The sequence below is a fragment of the Schistocerca americana genome, chromosome 1 (assembly GCF_021461395.2).
Source record: "Schistocerca americana isolate TAMUIC-IGC-003095 chromosome 1, iqSchAmer2.1, whole genome shotgun sequence".
In the NCBI taxonomy this organism is placed as follows: domain Eukaryota; kingdom Metazoa; phylum Arthropoda; class Insecta; order Orthoptera; family Acrididae; genus Schistocerca; species Schistocerca americana.
The window spans coordinates 891719083-891724043 of NC_060119.1; the positions used below are offsets into that span (position 1 = coordinate 891719083).

At 37.4% G+C, this 4961-nt stretch overlaps 1 protein-coding gene across 3 annotated transcripts in view; it reads right to left on the minus strand.

The window, feature by feature from the left end:
• Positions 1 to 1354, minus strand: part of LOC124614461 — a 153717-nt gene extending 152363 nt beyond the window's left edge. The window contains exon 1 of one of the 3 annotated variants that reach the window (XM_047142947.1): positions 1054 to 1151. The gene's annotated coding sequence lies outside the window, so the exon portion shown is untranslated. Of the gene's footprint in view, positions 1 to 1053; positions 1152 to 1215 lie in introns of those variants that run through there. The other 2 variants (XM_047142946.1, XM_047142945.1) reach the window with 2 other exon arrangements.
• Positions 1355 to 4961: the final 3607 nt, after the last annotated feature.

The window sequence follows — 4961 nt, forward strand, 5'->3', positions numbered from 1 at the left end:
TATATGACAGCTATGAGGGACACCATTCAAAAGCTAAGCAGTAAATTCCTAATCTTGGTTATGTGACTGTCTAATGATCAATGCCTCAACAATACAATGAGTAGTGAACTTCATAGTTTCCATTAATTTAACTCCGATACTGCAACAATAAAACACAGAATGTCCTCTGATGATGAAGGCAGCGTTCTAGTAAGAGTCCACAACAGATGTACCAAGATAGGGCACTAAAACTAAAATTTCAATTAAACTAATTTACTGGTCTTCTACAAACAGGTCATTTTAAACAGACAATACACAATTCCATTTAAAGCAGAATGCAATTGCGGGAAGATAAATACGTAAAAGTGGATGTCCACAGTTTCTGTAACTGAATAAATCGATCAAAACACGGATTGGAAATCACTAATCTCAAATGTTTAAGGTCATTTGTTTTTGGTATGTGCAGAATCACCGATTTTGTTGCTGAAATGATCTGAAAGTTCGTTTACCTTGTAACACTCCTAAGACCGTACGGAATAATATTATAGGGCTGATCTAAAGACAGTTGTAAAACACTAACACGAAATTAGTAACAAGTATTAAAATTATGTCGCATATATTTTCAAGCCTCATGTGCATTAGAAAACTGTTTACACAATTAGATAGATTAGGAATGAACCGAACAGTTACTTGAGGCTCGATCGTTTCCTTATATGGAATATGTTCTGAAAGCCCTACGTCCTCATCGGTGGATGAGGTAATGAAACTTTCTGACACTATCAAATACAACGCGGTTCTGAGTGATATTTAATGCGGCACTGCGATTGAAACGCATATATTAAATAGCGTGGAGTAATTGTGTTCATAATTGCGTATTTCTAAAAAATTCCTATAAATCGTTAACACACTCTCTCAAAACTTCGTGGTTTTGGGTACCATTTACTGCCTAAAAGTTTCGGGAATTATGGCTCTGCGCACCATAGTTTTTGATTGACTTTTCCGATATTTACTAAGAAGAAACACATCGCGCGACATAACACAGGACGCCAGGAAACTAACATAAAGGACACTCACGTGGAAAAATTCAGTACATTGGTTCAACATAAACTAAGAAATTTAACACTTTCTACCAGGTAGCCTTTGGGTCTAAGTTGTTTCGCGTCTTGATGTGTTACACACTTTGCTAATCGCATATGCACATTAATATTATTGTTTGGAAAAGATCTAAAAACTCACTTCGAGTACAGCCAACAACATTACAACTACACTGTCACCACTCACCAATAACAATTCAAATCGTTTTAACCGCTTCTACCAAAGTTGAGGAATGCAATCACAAAGATATACACATATCACAGGACGTTGCAAACGACCACGGAGATGACATACAATCATCAAGAAAGTCTGGCTGGGTCGTCCAATGGGTGCTGTAGGATAATGCTGACACAAGCAACGAAAGTGACGCAACAAGTCATGGCATTCTATAGTGTCACCGTGAAATATCACACAGTTCGCAACAAATTTTTCGCACTTCCACGGTTTTCAATATATGTTGTCAACTGAAATCATATGGGCGGACATTAACGTTAAAATAATCGAATTTGTTACAATGTTTAATGTGCAGGATACAGCAGTAGAGTGGTGAAAAGCGAATAGAAGTAAAAATAAGAAGGGAGATGGCACTATAGAGTTGTGTTATACGGTGGTTTGAAGTCAGAGTGACTAATGACCTCAGCAGTTGAGTCCCATAGTGCTCAGAGCCATTTTTTGAAGTCAGAGTGAGTGGGCCTGCCGTCTTCTGAAATAGCCTAAAACATTAGCAGAATGCTGTTTACGATTGCTTCTTGATCATCATTTTTGTAGAGGGCACGCAAAAACTGTCTTAAATACTAAAAATTACAGTCTTTACGTCAATAACATGGATAGGAAGCCAATTTCAGCGTTTTTCTGTTATCAACTGTGTATGTACTCTAGTAATAGTACTCTTCATTGTAACTTGTTTTCAGTTGATCTAGTTCGAATGACAAGAAAAGAAGGAACTGATGTGAAAGGCATGCTTTCATAATCCATTTAATTTCCATTTTACTGTACTTATATCGATAGCAAATGAAGCTGGAACTAAGAAATCAGTGCTTGTTTGCTTACTGGTACTGGTTCCTGTTCGTTACATTTTCAGCTTACATCTCGTATTCACAGTGTTTTACCTATTCACTTTTGCAAAGAAACCTACTTATGTCTTCTTTGCTGCCTATAAACGAAATGTGTTCATTGAGAGAGTATTCAAGGCATTCAATCGTGTCTTGTGCATGGCAGCAAAGTGAACGATTATTGAAATGTCAAAGAAACAGAACTACATAGATGTCTACTTCTATGCAGAACAGATTATTGGATTGTCAGTGCATTAGTTTCACTGTATTTTACACATATTCTCACTTTGCAATCTTACTACGGATGCATCGCTCAGTGTGTGTCCAATAACATAAATTTACAGGGTAAAAAAAGGATATAATATTTTAAACATGTTCTAGCACTGTGCTATACTATAAATGTGATTAAGGGAATGGTCCCAAACGCTTAGACCTTGTGAAATGGATATTACGCTCTAACATGTGTGTAAGTCATTTTTTAGTAATGATAGCCTAGTCTGTGTAACATACAGGCCTACCTTTCCAACAATACCCTGTTTGCTTCTTTTCTGGGAATACTTCTCATCAGTAAGAATAACCAAACACATCACAAATGGAATGTACATCTACTTTGATCATTAACTTCATTTTACTTCTGAATTTCATTTTGAGAATTTCAAAGAATAGAAGTCTTAACCACGCATTGTGATACACCAATAGTTAGTTTCATGTTCCGAGTATCAACTGCATGATAAATTTTAATGGTGTGGAACAAGTCATTTTATATTAACATTAATGTTTTTAAAAATATGCCTATATGCTGAAAATTTATTAGTTTTTTGTTTAAAGACAGGTATTAGTCATTAATTCCTAGTCATCATCATTTATACAGTACAATAATAGATAGTCTTCTGTGAAATAGGGGGAGTTGTCAAAGATAAACGTTTTCAGTTTTGTTTCACATTTTATTTTGCTATCTGTCAGATATTTTATGTCACTGGGTAAGCGATCAAAACTTTTTCTGGGAGCATTTTGAACTCATGCTTGTGCTACAGACAACCCTAATGTGGCGTAAAGAATGTCTTTTTTTCTTCTGGTATTGTAATTATGTGCATCATCGTTCTTTTGGAGTGCACTAGATTGCTTACAACAGACCTCAGGAGGCTGTACTGTGAAATGCTTAGACTGCTACTCACACATGAGCAGTAGTCTGCCACGACGAAAAGAGTGTTGACATTAGTTTTCAGCCAGCGCGTTCTTCAAAAAGAAGCAAAGTGCATACACACACACACACACACACACACACACACACACACACACACACACACACACAAGGGCGATTCTAGAAGTCGTTCAGGGGGGGGGGGGGGGGAAGGGGGAGTTTTGGTGGAATGGAATATCAATTACGAAAAGAAAAGTTGGGAGTCCACCACCGACAGATTGGTAAAATTTTGGTGTTGCTTAAAGTAGTTTTTGGTAACTGTTTTGGAGTTCAGGGAAAAAATGTGTATTAATAAATAATGAGGCGCCCATTTTAAGTCAAATGATATTTATTGGTTTAGATAGTAAGCTATTTACCAGTCTTATTCTTTTGTTAAATGAATTTGAAATACATTGCAACCTATATTGCTGCATAATTACAAAAAAGTTATTGAATCTGTTGGAATAATATATTCGCTGATTTCTGAAGTCATTTTATCCAGTGTAATATGGTACTCCATTGGGGGGGGGGGGGCTCTATAGCCCCCATTGCCCCTCCCTCCCCTTGCCACTGTCCCTGCACACACACATATTCATATAATCATACACACAAAACACACACATGACTGCTGTCTCTGGCTATTCTAGCTAGAATCTTTTTTAAAGGGGGATAAAATGGGAACAATGAGTAATTAGGCATGAGATGCTACACCAACAATCAGCGCGGTTGTGTAGCCATGTGGTGTGAGGGGATGAGACCTTCAATACAGTGTGGCTCGGATGTCAGGGCGTTTGTGATGTGGAAGGCAATGAAAAGCACAGGAAAGAAGAGAATGAACAGATACTGAGCAAAGTAAGGCAAATCTAAAATCAAATGACAGAAATACAGTCACTACAACAAAAGTAAACAGTGCAGCCACAATTCATGTATACAAAAGGGAATATCGCTTGAACGGTTCCACTCGCAAATTAAACGTTATTCCTTTCAATTTTAGATTACCATCGCACAGATTAGTACGCCCATAAACAACGTAAGCTGGCCTTTTTTATGAAACAACTACGTCTCCACACAATCAAAGCACCCAACACTTTCGAAACTGGGGACGGGCACATCAGGGAGACGTCACAGGGAAAGATCACTACGGTGAACCATGGAGGTATCAATACAGTGAATCCAATGTTTTGTGCTATTTAAGATGGCGGATGTCTGCTACCAGTTTGTGACGTAACGACAACTGTATTTTTAACGGGTAGCATTCACCTCATACTAGGTGAGGAGAACCCTACATCATAGTGACGTAACGCTACGTCATCGTGAGGTAAATAAACCTAAATCGATTTCTTGAGTACGTATATCGATATTTGCAGTTGTGCCACAGAGGTTGTACCGATAACGTGAAAGCGATGTGTAAATAGACGTGTATGAACAAAGTGACAACAGTTGTGTGGTATGCTGATCCCAGTTGAATTACTTATTAAGCTGTAATCTCAACAATTTTGTGTGGTATTGTTTGTTTCTTGATGTAATGAATGTCTGAACGAAGGAACCATAACAATAACGAAAGTAAAAAACACCGTGTAGTCATTTTTTTTAAATCCAATTAGTTGTGCAAAAATCATGTGGTTAGAAACGTGAAATAGCAAGAAGTTAGAGTT